Source organism: Myxine glutinosa, chromosome 13 (assembly GCF_964187855.1).
Source record: "Myxine glutinosa chromosome 13, kmMyxGlut1.1, whole genome shotgun sequence".
NCBI classification, from domain to species: domain Eukaryota; kingdom Metazoa; phylum Chordata; class Myxini; order Myxiniformes; family Myxinidae; genus Myxine; species Myxine glutinosa.
Genome location: NC_136273.1, coordinates 72,848,034 through 72,875,116, shown reverse-complemented (window position 1 = coordinate 72,875,116; position 27,083 = coordinate 72,848,034). Strand labels below are relative to the sequence as shown.

At 46.9% G+C, this 27,083-nt stretch overlaps 1 protein-coding gene across 2 annotated transcripts in view; it reads left to right on the top strand.

Annotated features, from left to right (window-relative positions):
• Window positions 1-27,083, top strand: part of LOC137439023 (neuroligin-4, X-linked) — a 330,588-nt gene that overhangs the window by 24,790 nt on the left and 278,715 nt on the right. The window lies entirely within an intron of this gene.

Genomic DNA, 27,083 nt, shown 5'->3' with positions numbered 1-27,083 from the left:
GAAGAGATGATTGGGGAAATTGAAGGGGACCTATCTTATTTGATTAATGCAACGTAGAGTCAAACTATTGGAAACACAGCCTTACCTAAAACACATAATTACGAAATAACTACGAAGAGGGCCTATGGTTCGCTACGTGTTGCAATGTGGACTAACTAGGGGATGACCTTTGACCTTTACAATGAATGGAGGTATTTACAAAAAGAATTATTTACAAAGGGTATATTTACAACAATTTACAAGTGCAGGGTTCTCAAAACCCCCAACAATATATATATATATTTATTTATATATATATATATATATATATATATATATTAGGGTGGTCCTCAAATGTACGCCAAAAAATATAATTGGACTTTTTTCAGGTGCTTGTTGCGAACATTGTTCATCATTGTGAAAAAATGAAATGTGCCAAAGATGGTTTCTATACGACTTTATTTACTACTGTCACACAAGGGTTGAAAATTACAATGTTTCAGTATCGACACACAAAATTGTTTTTAATAAACTAACACTCAGATGTAATCCCAAATCAGTAAGAATGTATGACAATCATCATAAACACACAGAGTAAGAGTCCTCCAGACCATTGATTCCTCATTAATAAGTTCTGTGGTAAATTATTTCCTCCTTATCTTCTTTGCGTCTGGGAACTGATGGCGATGCCACTCAACAACTTGCAACAGGTACTGGCGCTGCTGTTCATCCTTTGTCAAGACTTGATTGTAGTCCTGTATTAATGCTACACCACGTTCTGCAAAGTCGTTGACAGTGGCAATACCGCGCAAGACTTGCTGTGATGACTGAAATGATGGGTCATCGGCCCACTCACCAGGGTCCTTTTCTAGGAAGTCAGTATTGACTTTGAATGCAGTAAAAATTCGCAGTGAGGCAGAAGTAACAAAATCTGCAACAGTCTTGGCAGCGATGGCTTATTTTGCTGTAAGATCCACATGTACCCGTGGTTGAGGATTCTCTTGGCATTCTTCTTTAAGAGCAGCTACTATCATTCGCTTGACATCAAGCTCAACACTATCGTCAAACAGAGCAAGTCCTGCCAGTTCTTCGCTGAGGTACCACAAGTGATTGGAAAGCTTTTTGCTGGTGGCTTCGGCAATCACTGAATCAGGATAGAAAATGAGTGCTTTTAAGAGAGCTAGGTCTCCAGCGGGAGCACCAATGGCAGATGGAGCGCTGAACCAAGCTTTGGTATACACTGCTCCAACAAATGCTGTAAAAGGCTTTATGCCAGTGAGTTCCTTTGGGGTCAGTCGAAACTGATCACGGAACAAGTAGATCTTGATTCCATAAATCACACAGGCCATCCATCTTGCCCGATGCATGGCTCCTGGCTGCATGAACCTGAATCCTCTCGGAGGACGCTCACCAAACAGAATAATAGTCAACTCAAGAAGTTCATGGTAGTCATCTCGTAGTTGGCCCGATTCCAGTTTCTGGATGCAGAATGAAACGACATCTTCTTTGCAACTTAAAAATACACCTGAAACTACAGAGTCCAGGTCATCAGGCATCATTGGCTTAAACTTGCCTTGGTCAATGGAATACCAGTTTGACTGGAAACGCTTGAAGACGGCTATCTCAGGTCCTTTTGATGGACCAATAAATGGTTTGAATGCTGCCATTGCTGCCTCTACCACTAGTTCCAGAATGTGATGCCGGCATGCAAAATGTAATAGTGGTCGTCCAAGCTTTTGCTGCAAAATAGTGCATGCACCAAGTGCTGAACCAGTGTTGCTGGCTGTCGTGTCAAAGCTCATACCTGCCACCATGTCTTGCAAATGCCATTCTTCGAGGCATTGCATAACAGCAGCCGCTGTTGCTAGTCCAGTTCCTGCTGGCAGCTTTGGCACACCCAGAAGCTTTCCAGTTCCTTGTGGGTCACTGACAATGACAGGAAGGCGATCAACTTTTTTTAGTCCCATCGTATGGAAGGAGCTTACCATCCCAATGAACCACCAGACTTGTGTTTGGAGCATAGGATGCCTGGATGTCACCTGCAATTGTCTTCCGTTGGATCCGCCTGGATTTCCTGATCGATGTGCGGTTGATGGCCAACTCTGAAGGGTCGTGTCCCAGAGCAGAGGCTGCTGCTGACAAGATGTGAACAGCTGATCGATCGCTAACCTTGGTGCGGTCAAGAGCTGCTGTTAGGTCCGGTGTAACAATGCTACTTGCACGCTTTTGGCTCTGCCTCTTTGAAGCAGATAGAACAGCAGAGTCGTCATGATCACTGGCTTCAGCACTGCTCTCTGTTGATGATGCTAGCTCAAGAGTCTCCTCTCGGGCTGCTTGCTTCTCTTTTTCATGCTGCTCTCTTTCAGTCAACACCTTGTCGCGTTGATGTGTCCGCTACTCTTTTCCTGCTAGCACCTTGTCAACACCAACCATAAAGCCGCGTCGACCTGGCTTCCGTTGTGCCTTAAGGAATTCACGGTCCTCTGGTATTTTGATCAGATCAAGGACATCAACATGAGCAATGTCAAATAAGTCACGTAGACCGGTTTGAAACTGCTCTTCTTTCTTTATCTGAGGGACAGATCACCGGCTCTTTCCTTTCAGGATGGATCTGTATTGTTCTACTTTTCTCTCTAGTTTTGCAATGATATTCCGCTCATCTGCAGTGGGGATCTGTGCTTTCTCCCAGATGCATAATGTCTCACGAACAACAGTTGTTGCGGCACTGCTTATGTCCAATTTCTCAGCATGATGTAGCTTAAAGTATCGCTGCAGAATCTCTTGCCAAGATGGGAGCCGAGTTTCTGGTAGTTTTTCAATATGGCAGCCTATCAGCCACACATGGTTCTTTTTTCTGGTTGCTCTTCTTGAAGTACTTGCACTCGCCATCATAACTGAAACAAACCGAAATAATTTCTGTATAGTGCTGATTAGCACATTAGCAGGGGCCATGTGACAGTGGTAAAAGTTTTCAAAATGAAATGAAATTTTACCCAATTTGTTCTCTCTACAGGTGTAATAAAAAAATGGAAAAGCACTTTAGAAAAGTTAATGTTTACATTTGAGGACCACCCTAATTATATATATATATATATATATATATATATATATATATATATATATATATATATATATAATATATTGTTACGGTCCGCGGTTAAGGATGTTGGTTTGCCGAGCGGAGGCACCGCGGCCGAACAGTTTCCCCGATTCACCCGATTCCCGAACGTTGGCCAGATCGCGCCACAGATATTCAATGTGGAAACCTCTAAAACGACCGAATGTAAAGAGGAAGAAGAAGACGTACAGAAGAGTAACGGGATTTATTATTTACACACACAAGCAAAAGGAGCAGTCACGGCTATTTACAGGGAACATGGAAAAAAGCAGGTGACACAGTGAAAATTACTAGCTTATACAAACTTAATTAAATACCCAGGACAGAACAAACAGAAACGGACTCACACGAAGGGGGAATGGAGGCAGGAACGATTGGCTGGACCGGGAGGAAGGTTCAGCTCGGACCACAAGCTGGAAGGCTTTGCAGGGCGCACAGCAAACCGGGCCTCGTCAGGCTGGGAGCGAGCAGGGTGACATCGTGCACTTCTCTCAAGGCTTCCCCGCGCTTCTCTTCACTCCTTGCGCACTTCTCTCTGAAGCTCGTCTCTTTGCAGAACTCAGAACTCATCTCTTGGGGAGCGTCCCGCGGCGGGTTATATAGGCCCCGCCCCTCAACCTTCGCGAACCTCCTCGATCGCTCTTCCTCCGCCCTCTCAAACCAAACCCCTCGTGCTTGGTTGGTTATTCGGGGCTGGCTCACTCCTCCCCTCTATGACGAGGTGGAGACACGCCCTTCTTCTCCGAGCCTACCTCGTGGCGAATGGAGTCGCGGAGGGAACAGTTGGCAATTGCGGTTTTTGGGAATGGGAATGAAAGGGGATCTACTGTGATTTCACTTGGTGCAATGGAGTGTCATTTTAATGGAAGACAAAGCCTTAACCTCATACACAGAATAAGGAAATAAACTACTGAACAAGGGTATTATAGTGTCCTTCAATGTATGCTTTATGGAATTAACTACCGGAACGCCCTTTGACCTTTATACAACAGACTGGATCAAGGAGGGCTCAGAATAAAGCAATAATTCATAACAATTTACAATACAATACAATACAATCAAAAAAATACAATCCTCATATCCGCAACAATATGTATATATATACATATATATATATATATATATATATATATATATATATATATATATATATATATATATATATATATATATATATATATATATATATATACAGACTTGGCATTTAATATGGAATATATTTTTTTTCTTGACTTGGCTTTACTTTCTTAACTCAGTATATCAATCTGGTGAGTTTATTTTACACTTTGGTGATTTATTTGTTAAAAGAACCAAGTCACTGATTGCCTGTCGCAGCAAGAAGTCAACAACAGGATTATATCACAGGTGGCGTGGCAAAATGTACGGACAGGTGCATTTGATGAATGGCTTCACAGTCGGGTATACAAGGGTTGTTGCGTTCTGTATTAGTGGAAAACAACTGCTGCACGTCTCCAAAAGTTATTGCCGCTTCCTCTGGAGATAGTCCGTCAACTCGACAATGCTGTTTGTCATGGAGTGGTGGCTTTACGAAATTACTGCATGAAACAGCGTGCTATTGCTCGGCAGTATGGCATCACTCAAGGTCAGGTGTCAAAGGTCCTGAAACGAAATGCTCAGAGGGGTGTGCCTACTCCAATACCGAGGCCAGGACGTCCCCGCAGAACCACAAGGAGGGATGATCGCCAAGCTGCACCGGTTAGTCCGCAATGGCCGTACCAAGTCAGCTAATCGGCTTAGGGCTGAATGGCAGCAACTAACAAATGTGCCTGTATCCAGAAGGCTAGTCAACCAACGACTGGTTCAAGCAGGCTATCGTGCCAGGCGTCCCCTGAGAAAGCCACGCCTGAGCAGACAACACCGCCAGCACCGATTGCATTGGGCCAAAGAGCACAGTCAATGGCAGCCAGGACACTGGAATCACGTGATCTTCAGTGACGAGTCTAGATTTCTGGTCTATCGTCAAGATGACCGCATCCGAGTGCACAGACAAGTGCATGAAGCCTACAACAAAGATTGTATAGTGCCAAGAGTCCAAGCTGGAGGTGGTGGGGTGACCGTTTGGGCTGCTTTTCATGCAGGGGGCAAAACTGACCTGGTTGTTCTGAATGGAAACCTGAACCAGTTCAAGTACAGGGCCATTCTGGAAGAAACATTGCTTCCATTTGTTCGTGCAGCCTTTCAAGGAAACTTTGTCTTCCAAGATGACAATGCACGGCCTCATCATGCTCCCATGATCCAACACTTTCTTGCTGACCGTGGTGTAGAGCATATGGAGTGGCCTGCCATGTCCCCGGATATGAATCCAATAGAGAACTTGTGGGCAGAATTAACGCGTCAAATCGACCACTTGGACCAGCAGCCGGCCTCTGTGCGTGAATTGCAGCAGGCCGTTGTCGCTGCATGGCAAGCGATTCCTGTCCAAACCTTGGCAAATCTCGTGAACAGCATGCCTCAACGTGTACGTGCTCTCCTGAATGCTCGTGGGGGTTACACAAAGTACTGAACTGTAATTTTACTGTCCGTAATCCCAGTAGTAATTTAACTATTGTTTTTGTTAAAAAAAAATTTGGCTAATGTGCAAAATAAAGAGATACTTCTGGAAAACGTACAGAAGTTTAACACAGTACTGTCCATGAATTCAGTTCGATATCAGTTTACATCACTTTCAAGGATCAATTTATTTGTTTCGAAATGTCAAATGTGGTTTTTGTTTCTTTTAAAGGTCACATTAACAAAATCTAGAATAATTTCAACATAATTCCAATGAACTTTTGGTTCTAAGACATCCTGAAAAGTAAGTTCACCCCCACAAAAAAAATATTCCATATTAAATGCCAAGTCTGTATATATATATATATATATATATATATATATATACAGTATATATATATATATACTAGTTTAATGCACCTGGCGTTGCCCAAGGTTCTCTTTGAATGAATTTAATCTTCTGTACATAGGTCTTGCAATTAAAATTACTCCCACCAGGGAGTAATGCATTCGATCGTGTCCGTCCGTCCGTGTGTGTGTGTGTGTGCGTGCGTGCGTGCGTGTGTGTGTGTGTGTGTGTGTGTGTTCGTGTGTTTGTGAACAAGATATCTGGAAAAGTTCTGAACGGATTTGGATGAAAGTTGGTGGGATGATTGCCCTTGGGATAGGGAAGAATTGATTAGTTTTTGGTGAAGCTCAGGATATTATTCCAGATCCAGGAATTTTTTTTTTCTGTTTTCCTTTAAAAACCATTTTCTCTGCAATAATTGGAGCGATTGATAGAAAATTTTCACCATAGGAGGGACTCGGTCTGTAGAATATTTTTATGGTAATTATGACGTCACAGGTCACGTGGTTCGGCCGCCATATTGTTTTGAGTGAAAAACACTAAAATCCAATTTTCTCCAAAACGCCTGAACACATCGAGGCCAACCTTTGCAGGCAGAATCGCATACACATGACGAACAAAAAAGTCACCGAGCATGACGTCATGCATCACATGGTTTCAGAGTTATGACGTTTATAAGCACAAACATTTAAAACCTAGCTCCTCCCTTATTTGTGATCCAATCGAGGGGAAACTTCACAGATCTGTTCAGCATATCAGACTACTAAAATGTCCTTTTGGAATTTGCGATAGGTCACGTGGTTTGGCAGACATCGTTAATTAAACGCAAATAATAAAAACATTTATATATCTTGAACCACTTCATTGATCGCCGTGAAACTTCAGACTGTAGTAGAAGTCCTGAAGAGTAACAAGTGTGCAAAATTTGAAGATCATTGGATGTATTGTCTGGAAGCTAGAAGTTGTTATTGCGTGAAGAAGAAGAGTCTTCGACTGTGGACGATTAATTATTTATCACATGGTCAGACTTGCAGGCATCGTTTGACACAATCTCCCGGGTTAATTTGAACCTCAAATAAAATTATAATTCCAGATTTGTCAATGGCTGAGGTATATTAACAAAACAATAAAACAGATTTGGCAAAATTCCGACTTTTTTTTTTTAAAGATCGCATATTCACCCAGGGTTGTGAGAGGATGAAGAAGAAGAAACCTCGCATGGGCTTCCCAGACCAAATAAATAATTCTGGCTCTGCGATTTTCAGGTTTATTACTCCCACCAGGGAGTTCGATCTCCCAATATGCATTCTAATGCATTCGATCGTGTCCGTCCGTGTGTGTGTTCGTATGTTCGTGTGTTTGTGAACAAGATATCTGGAAAAGTTCTGAACGGATTTGGATGAAAGTTGGTGGGATGATTGCCCTTGGGTTAAGGAAGAATTGATTAGTTTTTGGTGAAGCTCAGGATATTATTCCGGATCCAGGAATTTTTTGGGGGAATTTTTTTGGGAAAGATTTTTTCTGTTTTACTGCATTAAAGCTTTTATTCTTATTCTTAAATGATGTTTATCTCCTCCAATTCTGAGATATATCAAAATAAATTCTCTGACAGTTAGGGCCTACTTTCTTTTTCATTTATTGTTTTGGGGAGAGGGGATGTTAAACAAAACGTATTATTCCAACTAAACTCACGGCAGGAGTATGCGCTCTGCTGAGTGGTGTTCTAGTTCAGCTTTTAGTCGCGGCCGTAGAAGATTGACTACTATAATTCAGCTCAGCTTTTAATTGCGAAATGAGCCCCAGCCCAGCCGAGGAGGCCTCGACCAGCCTCGCCACCTAGCCTATAACCTTCTGGGGGCCTGTCCTGACATTTTCAGTTCTTTTTGAATGAATTTACTACTATAATTCAGCTTTTACTCGAGGCCGTAGAAGATTGACTGCTATAATTCAGCTCCGCTTTTAATTGCGAAATGGGCCCCAGCCCGGCCAAGGCAGCCTCGACCGGGCTCGCCACCTAGCCTTTAACCTTCCCGGGGCCCATCCCCACATTTTTTGTTTCAGAGGTTTCCTCCTATCTTTCACCGTTCAGGAGATTAGGGCCTGCAGACAAACAAACAAACAAACAAACAAAAACTTTCTTATATATATATATATAGCATCTATTCTGAGTCTGGGAGGTCGGTGGTTCAAGTCCCGGCTGAGTCATACCACAGACTTTAAAAAGAGTTCATGCATCCTTGCTTGATGGTCAGCATTTAAAAGGATAGCTCAGCACCATTGCGGCTCCAAAACATGTACCTTGTGCAATGCCAATAGCAGTTTTCATATAAATATCAAAATCCAATCACATCTATCACCCGTAATTGGAGGGAACAACCAATCAGCCCGCGCCCAATCATTTTATCTCCAGGTGGCTAGAATCTTTATCCTCGCCATCTGGGAATAATTGATTGCATGAAAGGCGATTGGTTGTTCCCTCCAATTATGGGTGATAGATGTGATGGTGTCTTGATATATATATATATATATATATATATATATATATATATATATATATATATATATATATATATATATATATATATATATATATATATATATATATATATATATATATATATATATATATATATATATATATATATATATATATATATATATATATATATATATATATATATATATATCAGTCACTATGCGACCCCCATATCATCAGTGGAGAACCGCCAGCAAGGTGTCCCATACAGCTGTTGCTGCACCTTGCTGGGAACGATAAGCACTGCCTGCCACACGGTAACGTTATCTCTGGTATCCACTCATCATATGGAGTCGACCTGGATGCGGTTGGGAGTTACTAATAATGGTATCTGTAATCTGGTTCTCCAACCTAATGAGCGGACAGCATGACGTCATCGCCATGCATGTCCGCATTGCCTGCAAAGCTCCAGAGGAACCATCTAGCAGTGCGTCATTACGGATTATAAATTCAGATACTGTCACAAGTGCATGCAAAACTCACAGTTACCGACCTGGTTTCGCCCTTGTTGGGGCTTCATCAGGGCAACGCAGTGAGGCTTTCCATACACTTGTAACTCTGTGAACCTTTCGGTTTTTATATCTGATATATATATTTATTTATTTTACAATATATATATTTCTTTAGGTGTACGGGAAAGTAGTCATTTGTTAAGCTGTGTACGTAGCTTTAAAAACGACATTACTTTCTGGTACACCTAATGCTGTATATTCTGTGTGTGGGGGTTAGTGTATATGTGTATGTGAATGTGTGTGCGGATTTTGTTTGTAAGCAAGATTTATTAATGTTTATTTTTGTCCTCCTTCTCTGCACTCTTTCCTTTTTGTTTTTTCCTGTGGAGGGGTGAAACTTGCAAATGTTTTTTGCGATCACCTGACTGCACCTGGATGGGTTTGAAGGTAGAGGAGCAGCAGTCAAAACCCGAATCCTATCTAAGTTCCTCCTGATTACTCCATCTTTGTCCTTTTGCATTCCAACTGATACTCTAGTAGTGCTGTATTTGGTCATTTTTTATTTTTATTTTTTATTTTTTATGTAGAAGGCTCCAGGCACAGACTATGTTGTCCTCATCAAGGCCAGGCCAAATAAAAGAGCTGCATTGATAGAAAAGTAAAGAAGGAGATAACAGTCTAATAGTTTTTGAGAAAGCAGAGAATCTGCTTTTTGAAAAGGGGAAGATCATAAGTGTTTGGAAAGACTTGTGAAGGTAAAGAGTTCCAGAGTTTGGCAGTGGAGGGGAAGAAACAAACATCATAACGGCCCACCCTTGAGTTGCCAATGGCCACACAATAATCATGAGATGTAGTGGCTTGTCGAGTAAAAATCATATTATTATTTGAATTATTTGAAAAGTTATTTGAATATATTATATGTATACTACTGTAACGCCATGGCTTGCAAAAGCAGTCTGAACAGCATTTACCAAGTGGGGCTAATCATATTCAAAAATATATGCAATCTTGGTCCATCATCTAGAGGGAATTTTAAAAACAGATCGCATGTGCAGTGGAGTGTACTGGAATATATGTGACACATATCCCATGGAAATATGAATTAAGTTAAAAATTATTATTGAGTTAAATAAAAACTAACTCCAGAAGCAGAATCATAGACTCACTTAAATAAATGCATATATACACTTAGTTATAACATCGCTAGATTTGGTAAATGTTAGATTTTACTCCAGATTTGGAGATTTATTTAGTCCACAGCATCCAATCCTCATATCCAAAACCAAATTTTGATGCTATGCTTCAATTATGTAATGATAAATTGATCGTGTTTCCAAGGCAAGGTACGTTTGAGTAGGCCGAAACAAAATGGCGGCTTCAGAACCTAGTGAGGTGCAGTGGGCTGACCAAGATGACGGGCCACCGTATTGGTAAGCCTTTTTCAGTTTTTTTTTCTTATGAGCACCTCGTTAATCATCTTCAAAAAGGGTGTTATACCACACCCAAATACCCAGTTTTCATCATTGCAATCTGTTGGAGGTCCAGGTGTATGCATGCAAAGTTTGGGGCCGTTAGTTTTCATGGCTTTGGAGTTATGGAGGAGACAGACAGACGGACGAATACTGCCTTTTGTAATTATAGACGAGCAAAAGTACCCAGTATTGCCGGGTAACAATGAATCGCTTCCTGAAGGAAATATGATATGTGCAATCTCGGTCCATCATCTAGAGCAAATTTTTTAAAATGGATCGCAGGTACAGTGGACTCTGGTGCAGTGGAGTGACACCCTATCACTTGGAAGGTACATTCACAAACTGCTTACGAAGTACCAGGCTATGCTTCTGCAATTTAATTAAATATTCGTACAAGACAATGACATTTTTTTGCTCCTTCAGCTGACAGTTTCGTTCAGTTTCGTTCAGTTTCAGTAACACACACACACACACACACACACACTAACACACACACACACACTAACACACACACACACACACAGTAACACACACACACACACACACACATAGTAACACATACACACACACACACACACACACACACACACACACACACACACACACAATAACACACTCAGTAACACACACTCAGTAACACACACACAATAACACACATACAGTAACACACTCACACATTAACACACACACACACACAAACATAGTAACACAAACATGGTAACACATACACAGTAGCACACACAGTAACAGTGTTTGAAGCTTTGCTGATGGAAAGTCACTCCTGCCTTTGTTCGTCACGATTTGTGCACCCGTCAGCAGCACACGACGGCATTTTGAGCCTTAAAGTACAGTAACACACACACACACAGTAACACACAAACACACACACACACACACACACCAGCACCGATCTCATATACGATTATAGCGAGATGCGTATATCTATTACCGGCACCGATCTCGTATACGGTATAGCGAGATGCGTATATCTATCACAGGCAAAGATCTCGAAAAGCGAGATGTGTAGCGGCTACCGCTGGGTTTTCACAATCGCCTTGCACCTATCAAGGACGCGGAGCGATCACCATGCCGGGCTCGTCCAGGACGCCCGGGCAGGCTCGCCCTCAACTTGCCAGGCCGCAGCCAGGACGCTGGGCCACGCCCCCTCTCGCCTTTCCTGGGCAAACGCTCCGGGATAATATGTATATATATTGCTGCCCGATAAACGGGCATTTCAGAGTGCCTGAGTGTTTGGTTTGATTAAAGCAACTCGGATGAATTCCAGCTTTTTGTCGCGTCCATTCTTCCGATCGACGTGGGAGCCCCAGCTCCTTCATTGGTGACCTACCGACATGGACACGGCAGTCGCCCTTAAACTGCCTACCTTCTGGGAGGCTCACGCGGCGGTTTGTTTCGCACAGGCGGATTCCCTGTTCGCCCTGCGAGGCATCACGGCCGACGACACCCGCTTCCACCATGTGGTAGCAGCGCTCGGTTCGGCCACCGCGGCCCGCGCCCTGAGCCTCCTCGAGAGCCCGCCAGCCGCTGACAAATACGGCGCGATTAAGAAGCTTCTCCTCGACGCTTTCGCCCTCCCATCGGCGGAACGCGCACGGCGCCTGCTCGACCTGCCCGAGCTCGGCGACACGCGCCCTTCCGAGTGAATGGACTACATGCTTTCACTGCTCGGCGAGCACTCTCCGGCATTCCTGTTCCGGGAGCTGTTCCTCCGTCAGCTGCCTAACCCGGTACGCCTCGCCCTGGCAAGCACGACGATCACAGATCCCCGGGCCCTTGCCAGAGAAGCCGACAAGATCTCCGCCGCAGGACAGCGCATCGCAGCGGCGACATGGGACCCACCGCCGTCCGACGCAACACCCATGGCGCCCGAGCACCCGGCACGGTCGACGACCGAACTGCCGACGCAATTGGCGGCCGCTACACCGAGCCGACCACCTCCAGCACGACGACCGGGGCCTCCACCTGACCAAGCGTGGTGTTACTATCATGCCAGGTTCGGACAGAAGGCCCAGACATGCCGACCCCCGTGCACCTTCGGCAGGCCGGGAAACGGCCGGGCCGGCGTTCATTACCAGCCATGAGCGCCGGCCACACGGGCAACTTACTGTTCATCACGGATAAAGCGTCCGGACGGCGCTTCCTGTGCAACACCGGCGCCCAACTGAGCATCATACCCGCCTCTGACCAGGACAGGCAATCCGCGGTTTGCGGCCCCTCCTTGGTTGCGGCCAACGGATCGACCATCCGCACCTTCGGCCCGCGCAACGTCACCCTCTGCTTCGGCGGCCAACGCTTTGCTTGGACGTTTGCAACCGCAAACGTGCCCATGGCTCTGCTAGGCGCCGACTTCCTCTGCGCACACGGACTGCTGGTGGACGTCCAACGGCGTCGTTTAATCAATGCCGAAACCTTCAGCTCCCTGGTATGCACATTGAGCAGCTCCGCGCCGACCGAGCTGGCATGCGCCGTACCGGCGGCGAACGAGTTTGCTCGCCTGCTCACGGAGTTCCCGGCCCTCACGTGGCCGACGTTTTCGGCCGTCGCAGTACGGCATGGGATCGAGCACCACATACCAACCATGGGCCCGCCGGTCTACGCCAGGGGCCGCCGGTCTACGCCAGGGCCCGCCGCCTCGACCCAGCCAAGCTCGCCGTGGCGAAGGCCGAATTCGACGCGTTGGAGCACCTCGGCATCGTGCGGCGCTCCGATAGCGCGTGGGCCTCGCCATCGCACATCGTGCCAAAGCCGGGGGGTGGATGGCGCCCGTGTGGCGACTACCGCCGTCTCAATGACGCTACCACCCCCGACAGGTACCCGATCCCGCATATCCAAGACTTCTCCGCCCGTCTGGCGGGACGGGTCATTTTTTCGAAAATTGATCTCATACGGGGATATCACCAGGTACCTGTCAGGGCGGCCGACGTCCCTAAAACGGCAGTCATCACGCCGTTCGGCTTATTCGAATTCTTGCGGATGCCGTTTGGTCTCAAGAACGCGGCTCAGGCGTTCCAGCGCTTGATGGACGGCGTGCTGCGTAACCTGCCGTTCCTTTTCGTTTACCTGGACGACATCCTCGTCGCCAGCACGTCCCGGGCCGAGCACCTCCTCCACCTCCGAACACTGTTCGGGCGCCTCAGCGAGCACGGCCTCATCGTCAACCCGGCCAAATGCCACTTCGGCACGACGGCCGTTGATTTTTTGGGCCACCACATCACCAAGAACGGGGCCGTGCCGCTGCCAATCAAGGTCGAGGCCATCACCACGTTCCCGCGTCCCCGCACCATAAAGGCCCTGCAGGAATTCCTGGGAATGGTGAATTTTTATCACCGCTTCGTGCCCCGCGCTGCTCAACTCATGCGGCCCCTCTACGAAGCCCTCCGGGGCAAGCCGGCCAAGCACGACATCGCCTGGTCCGCAGCAATGGATGCGGCCTTCCAAAGCTCAAAGCGGGCCCTCGCCGACGCAACACTGCTCACTCACCCGGTGCTCAACGCTCCCATCGCCCTCACCACGGATGTCTCCGACTACGCGGTGGGCACCGTACATGAGCAATGGGTGAACGGGGTTTGGCAGCCACTCGCTTTTTTCAGCCGGCAGCTCCGGCCGAACGAGCTCAAATACAGCACGTTTGACCGGGAGCTCCTCGGTCTACACCTGGACGTCCGCCATTTCCGCCACCTCCTGGAGGGCCGACTTTTCACGGCGTTCGTCGACCACAAGCCATTGGTTTACGCCATGGCCAAGGTCACGGAGCCGTGGTCGGCCCGCCAACAGCGCCACCTCTCCGCCGTGTCGGAGTTTACCACGGACATCCGGCACGTCGCCGGCAAAAACAACGCCGTGGCCGACTGTCTTTCCCGGGCCAGCGCGAACGCGGTCCACCTGGGCGTGGACTTTGCGCTTATGGCGGCGGACCAAACCACCGACACCAGGGTGCAAGCCCTCCGGGCGGCGGACACGGGCCTCCGCCTGGCCGACACCCCATTCGCGGATACTGTCCTGCTCTGCGACGTCTCCCAAGGCCAGCCTCGCCCCATCGTGCCCGTCACCTGGCAACGCCGCATCTTCGCCTCCCTGCACGGCCTTTCCCACCCGGGCCGGAAAGCTTCCCAGAAGCTGGTGTCGGCGCGATTCGTCTGGCACGGCCTTCGTCGGGACGTCCGCGATTGGACCAGCCCCTGCACGGCCTGCCAACGGGCCAAGGTCCACCGACACACCCAGGCCCCGCTGGCACCTTTCACCGTGCCCGAACGACGTTTCGACCACGTCAACGTGGATCTGGTGGGCCCCCTCCCCCCGTCACGGGGGTTCACACACCTGCTCACCATGGTGGAAAGGACCACCAGGTGGCCGGAGGCCGTTCCCCTTGTCTCCACCACCACCGCCGACGTGGCGCAGGCTTTCATCGCCACCTGGGTCGCCCGCTTCGGCGCACCGGCGGACATCTCGTCAGACCGCGGACCACAGTTCACCTCCGAGCTGTGGGGCGCGGTCGCCCGCAACCTGGGGGTCAAGCTCCACCGTACTACGGCCTACCACCGCCAAGCAAACGGGTTGTGCGAGCGATTCCACCGCTCCATGAAGGCCGCGCTCATGGCCGGCCTTCAAGACGGCGGTTGGGCCGACCGGCTGCCGTGGGTCCTTTTGGGCCTCCGCACGGCCCCCAATGAGGACCTCCAGGCATCCACCGCCGAGCTTGTCTATGGCCAGGCGCTACGCGTCCCGGGCGAATTCGTGCCCGACGCTACCAGTCCCTGGTCCGCAGCTCACCAGCGCTCGGACCTCCAGGAGGCCGCCCGACGGTTTGCCCCCGTGCCAACATCCCACCACGGTGACCCCCAGTCCTACGTCCCCCCAGCACTTCACACAGCGGAGTATGTTTTTGTGCGTCACGACGCACATCGGGGGCCACTCCGGCCGCCGTACGACGGGCCCTTCCGGGTGCTGCGACGGGACGACAAGTCGTTCGTCATCGACATCGGCGGCAGGTCGGACCGGATTGCGGTGGACCGCCTCAAGCCGGCGCACGTGGACGTCGACCACCCACCACGGGTGGCCCTTCCGCCGCGGCGAGGCCGCCCCCCATCCACGGTGCCCCCCACTCGACCGCCTACCACCACACCGGACCCCCTCCCACGACCCGCCAGGGGTCGCTTCGGCCGGGTCATCAGGACCCCCCTCAAATTGACCCTGCCGGTGCAAGTCGATTCTGGGGGGACGTGTGTAGCGGCTACCGCTGGGTTTTCACAATCGCCTTGCACCTATCAAGGACGCGGAGCGATCACCATGCCGGGCTCGTCCAGGACGCCCGGGCAGGCTCGCCCTCAACTTGCCAGGCCGCAGCCAGGACGCTGGGCCACGCCCCCTCTCGCCTTTCCTGGGCAAACGCTCCGGGATAATATGTATATATATTGCTGCCCGATAAACGGGCTTTTCAGAGTGCCTGAGTGTTTGGTTTGATTAAAGCAACTCGGATGAATTCCAGCTTTTTGTCGCGTCCATTCTTCCGATCGACGTGGGAGCCCCAGCTCCTTCAGATGTGTATATCTATCATCGGCACCGATCTTGAAAAGCGAGATGCGTATATCTATAACTGGCAAAGATCTCGAAAAGCGAGATGTGTATATCTATCATCGGCACCGATCTTGAAAAGCGAGATGTGTATATCTATCACCGGCACCAATCTCATATTGTGAGATGCGTTTTATCTAACAAAGTAAAAAGAAAAGAAAAAACTAACACCAGAACAAGAATCCCAGGCTCGCTTAAATAAATGCATATATACACTTAGTTATAAAATAGTAAGAAGATATAGTAAAGTTTGTCAGATTTCACTCCAGATTTGGACATTATTTAGTCTACAACATCCAATCCTCATATCCGAATCCAGATTTTGATGATATGCTTCAATTATGTGGTGATAATCGATCATGTTTCTAAAGCAAGGTACGTTTGAGTAGGCCGAAACAAAATGGCAGCTAGATAACCCAGCGAGGTGCAGTGGGCTGACCAAGATGGCAGGCCACCATATTGGTACACCTCCACATCGGGTTTTTTTCTTACGAGCACCTCGTTAATCATCTTCAATTCAAAAAAGATGGTACAACACAACCAGATACCCAGTTTTCATCCTTGCAACCTGTTGGAGGTCCAGGTGTATGCATGAAAAGTTTGGGGCCACTAGGTTTCATGGTTTTGGAGTTATGGAGGAGACAAACAGATGGGCGGATGGATGGACGGACACTGCCTTTTATTATTATATAGTGTAGCGGTTACCTTATTCGCATGTCGCGGTTAACTTATTCGCATGTCGCGGTTAACTTATTCGCATGTGGCGGTTACCTTATTTGCATGTAGCGGTTACCTTATTTGGTCATAATCCACGTGCACGGGCCTGCGGGGCTTTTGGCTGTGTGGACGTGACGCACGCGCGGTTGTTTGAGCCACGCCCTCCGAAGAAGGTTTTGGCTTTATAAAAGCTGTACGACTTCCGTTCGCGATCAGTGTGCTGGAGATTTCTGTATGAATAAACGAGCTTCGAACCCTACGAAATGGCCTCGTCTTCTCGCCCTCCGCAACTCCTAAACTGGTGACCCCGGCTGCCCCCGAACGGATCCGTGGGCTGCAAACGAACACGGCAAGCGCGCCCGGGCCAGGGAAGCCACCTAAACTGGTGACCCCGGCTTCTCCCGGACGGATTCGGGCGCAGTTTCAAACGCAGTTTCGATCGAACTGCCGGAGTTTTGGAAACGACGAGCGGCCATGTAGTTCGCGCACCGCGCTCGGCTCCTCCTCTACGACCAGAGGGGCGAGCCTGCTCCAGGACCCTCCGAAGGAACGCAGTTACGAGATGTGGGTGGCACTGCTGCTCATCTCTTGCGCGCACACTGACGTTGGCGGCACGGCTGCTTCGTTACCTTCGCGCGCACTGCTGCTCGCAACTCGCGCAACTACTACTCCTACTCTGAAACCTTGGGAGGCCCGCGAGGAACCTCGGCAGCGTCCCCCGAGGCCTTGACCAGCCCCTCGGTCGGCTCAACCCCACAGCGGCGTTTTTTCGTGCGTACCGAGGCCGAGCACTGCTCGAGCCTTCTCGGCACTGCCGAGCGCGCCTGCGAACTCCGTACATGCCCGTGAGAGTGCATTCTGGGGGGGGGGGGGGGGGGGCATGTAGCGGTTACCTTATTCACATGTCACGGTTAACTTATTCGCATGTCGCGGTTAACTTATTCGCATGTGGCGGTTACCTTATTTGCATGTAGCGGTTACCTTATTTGGTCATTATCCACGTGCACGGGCCTGTGGGGCTTTTGGCTGTGTGGACGTGACGCACGCGCGGTTGTTGGAGCCTCGCCCTCCGAAGAGGGTTTTGGCTTTATAAAAGCTGTACGACTTCCATTCGCGATCAGAGTGCTGGAGATTTCTGTACGAATAAACGAGCTTCGAACCCTACGAAATGGCCTCGTCTTCTCGCCTTCCGCAACTCCTAAAATAGATAGATAGATATTATTGGAATGAGGTAGTCATGTACAAGAAATAGGAGCGTTGCTTTCCAACATACAAATCGATATAATTAGTGAGTATAAATATTTTCCATGTGTTGTTAGACCGTGTATTTGCCTTTGGCCTCAAGGCTAAAGCACATGTGTTTCGCTTTTGAATTACAGTGCATTCAGAAAGTATTCAGACCCCTTCACTTTTTTCACTTTTTGTTATGTTGCAGCCTTATGCTGAAATCGTTTAAATTCATTTTTTCCCTCATCAATCTACACTCAATACCCCATAATGACAAAGTGAAAACAGGATTTTAGAAAGTTTTGCAAATTTAGTAAAAAGAAACAACTGAAATATCACATTGACATAAGTATTCAGACCCTTTACTATGACACTTGAAATTTAGCTCAGGTTCCTCCCATTTCTCTTGATCATCCTTGAGATGTTTCTACACCTTGATTGGAGTCCACCTGTGGTAAATTCAATTGATTGGACATGATTTGGAAAGGCACACACCTGTCTATATATGGTCTCACAGCTGACAATGCATATCAGAGCAAAAACCAAGCCATGAGGTCGAAGGAACTCTCTGGAGATCTCAGAGACAGGATTGTGTCGAGGCACAGATTTGGGGAAGCATACAAAAAATTTTCTGCTGCATTGAAGGTTCCCAAGAGCACAGTGGCCTCCATAATTCTAAAATGGAAGAAGTTTGGAACAACCAGGACTCTTCCTAGAGCTGGCCGCCCGGCCAAACTGAGCAATTGGGGGAGAAGGGCCTTGGTAAGAGAGGTGACAAAGAACCCGATGGTCACTCTGGCTGAGCTCCAGAGATCCTGTGTGGAGATGGGAGAAACTTCCAGAAGGACAACCATCACTGCAACACTGATCTGGGCCTTATGGCAGAGTGGCCAGACGGAAGCCTCTCTTCAGTGAAAGACGCATGAAAGCCCACAGAATGTTGTTTCTCACAGTCAGTCTGAGAGTCCTTTAGGTGCTTTTTTGCAAACTCTAAGCGGGCGTGTCGGAAGAGGCGACTAAAAGGGTTGGCGTCAGGAAGGGCATCCGGCCATAAAACTGTGCTTTAAATAATATCATAATCGTTAGGGGTTTGTAGCCTCGCGATGTTAAGAGCTCGTTTGGCGGATGTCTTACTGGAACAACGGCAGCGAGTCACCGCCTTAACCAGCAACACCTGTGGTATGCTGTAAAATAAGGGTGGTGCACTATGGGTATTCCCTGTGCATCCGGCCAGCTGCTGCACCACACTTCCCTCCCGGTTGTCGGGCTTCGGCCTGCCACTGGACTCTGGGTTGTTTGGCGAGAGGGAGCGACTGACTTCTGCGCAAGGCCTGTTGCTCCTAAAATGTTCGCGCAGTCTGTTTCAACTCTTATGGCTCACAAAGAACAAAATAATTCGATATTGTCAGCACCGGTTTTCGCCCCTGGGGCCGATGTTGGCATTTATGCTACCGGGGAGGGCGCTTCGGGGCCTATGAATGGCTGCCATAATGACGGTGCAGTCCTAAAGCCGCAAGGACCGACTGCTCTTGATGAGTGCAGGAAGAGGCGGGCCTCCGTTGTGTCTTCGTTATTTTCTGCATCGTGGAATGTTAGGACGCTGTTGGATTTTGATGCCGCAAACAGACCAGAACGCAGAACAGCTCTCATTGGTCTCGAACTACAAAGGTACAACATCGCCGTTGCAGCTCTTCAGGAATCCAGATTTTCCGGTTCGGGCCAGCTGCGCGAGGCCTCCAGTGGCTACACGTTCTTTTGGTCTGGACTACACGGAGGACAACGCCGGGAAGCGGGGGTAGCCTTCGCTATTCGCGATGACATCGCCAAAAAAATGATATCGACACCTGTTGCCATTAACGAACGCTTTATCTACATGCAGCTTCCTCTCCTCTCTGGGAACGCTACTGTCATATCAGCCTACGTGCCAATGCTACAGGCAACGGCAGAAGCAAAGGAGACCTTTTATCAGACTTTATCCTCGATCCTCACCAAGATTCCGGAATCGGACCAAATAGTCCTCGTTGGGGATTTCAATGCCAGGTTTGGGAGAGACCATGCCGCCTGGAAACACGTTATTGGTCTCCATGGTATTGGAAATATGAATGCGAATGGCAACCTCCTTCTCGAAACATGTGCAAAATTTGGACTGGCATTCACGAACACCATGTTTCAGCAACCCGACAATTACAAAGGAACTTGGAAGCATCCTCGGTCAAAACACTCCCACATGATCGACTATGTGATCGTACGCCAAAAGCATCTGCGGAACACCAAGTTAACACGCGTTAATGCGTTATGCATGGAGCCAAATGCTGGACAGATCACCTGCTGGTTAGGAGCAAGTTACGGCTTTGAATCACTCGGCAACATCGTTCTGCTGGTCAAAAGCGTCAGCCGAGAATCGATGTGCCAAAAGCATCTGCGGTACACCAAGTTAACACGCGTTATGCATGGAGCCAAATGCTGGACAGATCACCTGCTGGTTAGGAGCAAGTTACGGCTTTGAATCACTCGGCAACATCGTTCTGCTGGTCAAAAGCGTCAGCCGAGAATCGATGTGTGTCAACTGGTGACACACAAATCTCTCCGCGTTGAGTATGTAGATAAAGACTCAACGGAAATGTCTCAAATGGTAGACTCGTCATGGTCAAGTTTCAAGCAGGCTGTCCTGAAGGCTGTGGCCGACACAATTCCATCAGAAACGAGGACATGCAATGACTGGTTTGATGAATCTAATGAATCGTTACATGAGCTCCTGGACACGAAAAACGCTGCCCACCAGAAAGCACTGTCGACCGGCAGTCGCGCTGATAGACAGCAGTTCTGAACTCTTCGTAGTGATGCAACCAAATGCATCCGTAAGCTGAAAGATATTTGGTGGGCCGAAAAAGTAAACGAGATCCAAGGCTACGCAGAGCGAAAGGAGTACCACAACTTTTTCTCCGGTCTGAAAACGGTTTACGAACCCAAACGAAACGGTACTTTCCCGATGAAGACACTGGACGGTGAACTACTTACTGACAAATCGCTAATCCTCTCATGCTGGCGAAGCCACTTCTCTGACCTCCTGAACAGATCATCGATAGTTCATGATTCGGTGATCAACGAAATCGATCAGCGTCCAATTCAGAACCACCTGGCACATCCACCAACACCAGACGAAATCGCAAAAGCTGTGAAACAGGTAAAATGTGGAAAAGCCCCTGGTTCAGACGGTATTCCGATCGAGCTGTTGAAGTATGGAGGCCATGATCTGGTTACAGCATTGTCGGTGTTGTTCAATGAAATTTGGGAGGCCGGGGATGTTCCTCAAGAATGGCGTGACACAAAATTAATCACTTTGTTCAAAGGAATTGGCGATCGCTCAGATTGTGGAAACCACCGCGGAATCTCGTTGTTGAGCATAACAGGCAAAGTCTTCGTGAAACTGCTGCTCAATCGACTGGTGGACAATATCAGTGAGGCAACGCTTCCGGAATCACAGTCCTGCTTCTGTTCAAATAGGAGCACAATTGATATGGTGTTCGCAGCGAGGCAAATCCAGGAAAAAGCAATGGAACAAAACCAGGATTTGTACATGGTCTTTGTCGACCTGACGAAGGCCTTCGACACGGTGAACAGAGACGCACTCTGGAAACTTCTTGCTCGCTATGGATGTCCAGACCACTTCATCAAGTTGCTGCGGAGTTTTCACGACAAAATGAGAGGCAAAGTGGCGGTAGACGGGGATGAGACGGACGTATTCAGCATTACGACGGGAGTAAAACAAGGCTGTGTGCTTGCGCCAACCATGTTTGGGCTCTATCTCGCGGCAGCTATCAAGCATGCCTCAAATGATCTGGAGCCTGGCGTACACATCCGTTCTCATGCTGACGGAAACCTCTACAACCTCCGACGTCTAAAAGCCTACACAAAGACCAAGACCAAGACCATGTTAATACGTGACCTGCTGTTTGCCGATGATACAGCCTTGATTGCCCACACACAAGAGGAAATGCAGCGTATCGTTGACCGTTTTGCTGAGGCCATGGAGGCGTTTGGTGTGGTTATCAGTTTGCAAAAGACCGTGGTTTTGTATCAACCAGCACCAGGAAGCCCGTACATTGAACCAGCAATTACGATCGCGGATCACGTATTGTCAGTCACAAAATAATTCATGTACCTGGGCACGTGCTTATCGAATACCGCAACCATGGACAAGGAAATCGACCAAAGAATCCGCAAAGCGAGTGTTTCGTTTGCCCGACTCCACAGCAGAGTCTGGAAAGAACGTGGGCTCAAAGTGAACACAAAATTGGCCGTGTACAAAGCAGTTGTCATCCCCTCTCTCCTGTATGGAGCCGAATCCTGGACTTGCTATGCACGCCACCTTCGCAGACTGAATGGCTTTCACTCCCGATGCCTACGACAACTTCTAGGCATCCATTGGTCCGATCTCGTGCCGGATACGGAAGTACTCGAGCGAGCTGAAATGCAATCCATCACATGCACCCTGCAAAAGGCCCAGCTCCGTTGGGTCGGCCATGTGATGAGGATGGACGCAGACAGGATCCCACGTTTTATTTTAATGGGAGAACTGCACGAAGGAGAGAGATCAGTGGGCCGACCCAAACTGCGTTTCAAGGATACACTGCGTGCACATTTGAAAGAATGTGACATCCCGCTCGACAATTTACAAGCTCTGTCCAGTGATCGACCGAAATGGCATAGCTTGATCCATACACGATGCGACTCCGCGGAAAAGGGTCGAATAGATGCCGCCAAAGAAGCCCGCAGAAAACGTAAGGAACGCGAGCGGCAACCGGTGCCTGCTGACTCTAAATGGATTTGTACAACTTGCGGACGCCGATGCAAATCGGCACTCGGACTGTTTAGCCACAAGCGGGTTCACAAGAATTGAACACCAACGCCGTAACGGCGAGGCGACATGATGACAAGATGATTAAGTGCGCTGTATAAGCATATGTGCATTGTTTAGATAAGCCTTGCATGTCTTTGGATGATTGTGTATGAGATACTTTGGCCTTTGTGCTAAAGTGCATATGTGCCGCTTTGTCACAATGTTCAATTGCTTATTAACTTTTGAATATACTAGTATATCCACTCCCTACCAGAGCAGGAAGGCAGGAATGGTCATGTTTTTTTTTTTGTTTTTTTTTGTTTTTTTTGTATACAAGATCGAGGCTCGTGAAAGAGCGAACATTAATCACACAGAAAGACAAACAGACACACAAAACAAATAACATCGGGAGCGGTAGACAAGATGGGGAGAGAGGGGGAAGGACACAAACACAACATTTGAGAGCAGGGACCGAGAGACATGGAGACATCGAGAGAACTGTGGGAGGGAGAGGGCTTTGGGGGGAGGCATGGGAAGGGGGGGGGGGAGGCATGGGAAGGGGGGTGGGGGGTGGGAGAGGTATAAAACATATGGACACTGCCAGGACTTCCAGGAAAGAAGTTGGAATTTCAAACAAGGTGGATCTGGGGTGAATTAGTGGGGGTAGCAAAGATCAAGGTTTTGGATGGGGGAAGATAAGAGATGGTGGTGAACAGCTGTTTACTTTGTTATAATCTTTATAAAAGATGTTATAATCTTTTTAGGGTATCTAGATTACAGTAGATCTAGGCTCTGGTCAATTCGTCTGTGGTGGACACGATAAGCATAGAATGCCTCAAGGACGTTGGGATTCCTCCAGATTCCTTTCAGTTTCGTGGTAAACGAAACTTTCAGTTTTTCAGTACCTCTGTTACGTTATGCCACAAATAGGTATTTATTCACGTTAACACAGCGTTTGTCAAAGGAGGAAACATCCTTTAGAGAGGGGGGGGGGGGGGCAAATGAAATCGCTCCAACCTCCATCGTGTGACCCATAGACCTCCTGTCAAGTTTGCTTGAGATTGGATAAGTAACGACCAATGTGGTCAGACAGACAGATGCCAAATTGCATGTTTTATTTTGAAAAGGTGTTTCTTAATTGTAAAATATGTAGCAAAGCTTGGAGCTTTAAATTAAAACGCTGGCCTTCTTGAGGTTCTTGTTTCATGTTTGCAATAGTGCTACATCTCTCTGTTAAAGTTTTCGTTGCATTATCTCCAGGGTAATGCCTTTTTTGCAAGACTAAACTTTAATGAGGAAATAGTTACTCAGTCACCCACTCACTCAAATATTACTTCGTTATATTAGCTACATCTTTGTTACTTCCACCACCTAAGGTGGACGGAGGTTATGTTTCCACTGCTGTCTCTCTGTTTGTCTGTCTCTGAGCAGGATATATCTTAAGGTTGTGGACGGATTCAGCCAAAATTTGGTGGACAAGTTAGGTGTGTGACAAGGACAAATTGATTTCTTAAGTGATTCTTCACCATTGAGGAATGGAGCCAAAAATTAGATATAGTATGATATCTCAATAAGTTATGGACAGATTCTGACGAAACTTGTTGGACATGGGGTGTGTGACAAGAACAAGCTCAATTCGATTTTGGTTCAGGTCTGGATGCAGATCCGGCCTATCGTTAAGATACAAAACTTAGACTGTTTAGTCTGGCAGAGGTATGCGCTCTACCAAGTGCTATTCTAGTTTCAAATGAGTTATTTCTTTTTCCAGATATAGTTTTGCTTTCATTGTTATCCTGGCAGATATAGTGTTTACAATCTGTTTTCTGCTGAACTGCTAATTCAATCACATAAACAACTAGAACGCCATTCAGTAGAGCGCATACTCCCGCCGTGGGTTTAGTTGGAATAATACGTTTTGTTTAACATCCCCTCTCCCCAAAACAATAAATGAAAAAGAAAGTAAGCCCTAACTGTCAGAGAATTAATTTTGATATATCTCGGAATTAGAAGAGAAAAACATCATTTAAGAATAAGAATAAAAGCTTTAATGCAGTAGAACAGAAAAAATCTTTCCCAAAAAAAATTCCCAAAAAAATTTCCTGGATCCGGAATAATATCCTGAGCTTCACCAAAAACTAATCAATTCTTCCTTATCCCAAGGGCAATCATCCCACCAACTTTCATCCAAATCCGTTCAGAACTTTTCCAGATATCTTGTTCACAAACACACGAACATACATACACACACTCACACACACACACACACACACACACACACACACACACACACACACACACACACACACACACACACACACACACACACACGGACGGACACGATCGAATGCGTTACTCCCTGGTGGGAGTAATAAACCTGAAAATCGCAGAGCCAGAACCAGAATTATTTATTTGGTCTGGGAAGCCCATGCGAGGTTTCTTCTTCTTCAGCCTCTCACAACCCTGGGTGAATATGCGATCTTTTTTTAAAAAGTTGGAATTTTGCCAAATCTGTTTTATTAGTTTGTTAATATACCTCAGCCATTGACAAATCTGGAACTAAGTCTTTATAAGTTCATCAAATACTGACACCGCGAATGACATTCGCTGAGCTAAATGTTGATAGCTCTTCTGAGGTTAAAAAAAAACAGTTTTAAAGCATTATACGTATCAAACGATACATTTTATGAAACGGGGAAACCTAATACACACTTTGTTGGTTTTAAAATGAGAGAATATGTCTTTATTAGAAAAAAAATGAACATTGAAGACAACGCTGCTAAAAAAATACACCGCTCTAACGCATAACCACGAGTTTAAACTACATTTACAACAAATATGAAAACTATTTTCATATCACAATGTTAAGTATAGAATATATAGAAGATAATGTTTTTTTAAAATGAGCCCTATCTTCCAATGGTAAAAAAATCCTTCAAAAAATTCCTGGATTGGGAATAATATCCTGAGCTTCACCGAAAACTAATTAATTCTTCCTTATCCCAAGGGCAATCATCCCACCAACTTTCATCCAAATCCGTTCAGAACTTTTCCAGATATCTTGTTCACAAACACACGAACATACATACACACACACACACACACACACACACACACACACACACACACACACACACACACACACACACACACACACACACACGGACGGACACGATCGAATGCGTTATTCCCTGTTGGGAGTAATAAACCTGAAAATCGCAGAGCCAGAACCAGAATTATTTATTTTGTCTGGGAAGCCCATGCGAGGTTTCTTCTTCTTCAGCCTCTCACAACCCTGGGTGAATATGCGATCTTTTTTTAAAAAGTTGGAATTTTGCCAAATCTGTTTTATTAGTTTGTTAATATACCTCAGCCATTGACAAATCTGGAACTAAGTCTTTATAAGTTCATCAAATACTGACACCGTGAATGACATTCGCTGAGCTAAATGTTGATATCTCTTCTGAGGTTAAAAAAAAAACAGTTTTAAAGCATTATACGTATCAAACGATACATTTTATGAAACGGGGAAACCTAATACACACTTTGTTGGTTTTAAAATGAGAGAATATGTCTTTATTAGGAAAAAAAATGAACATTGAAGACAACGCTGCTAAAAAAAATACACCGCTCTAACGCATAACCACGAGTTTAAACTACATTTACAACAAATATGAAAACTATTTTCATATCACAATGTTAAATATAGAATATATAGAAGATAATGTTTTTTAAAAATGAGCCCTATCTTCCAATGGTAAAAAAATCCTTCAAAAAATTCCTGGATTGGGAATAATATCCTGAGCTTCACCGAAAACTAATTAATTCTTCCTTATCCCAAGGACAATCATCCCACCAACTTTCATCCAAATCCGTTCAGAACTTTTCCAGATATCTAAACACACGAACACACACACACACACGGACACGAGTGAATGCATTACTCCCTGGCGGGAGTAACGAAAGTGGAAGTTTTACAATGTACTGTAATTAAATAATGAAATGCTTTTTTCCCTTTTTTTCTTTTCTTTGTGAACACTGACATCATATGGCAGAGCAGCATAATCATAACAGGTTTATAATGGCGTGCCCATCATTCTGGCAACGCAACACTTGGAAACGTTGCTGACCATCGGTGAGTGTGCCGATTAAGAGCTTGAGGGCCCCGTTGAAGCTAAATAATTGAGAATGGTTTGGTTTTTGCTAGCGCCACTTTTTCAGTAATTATTGATTTTTATCTTGGTAGTTCGTTAAATGCTTCAACTTGACTCAGAAGCTCAAGGCTAAGAAGAA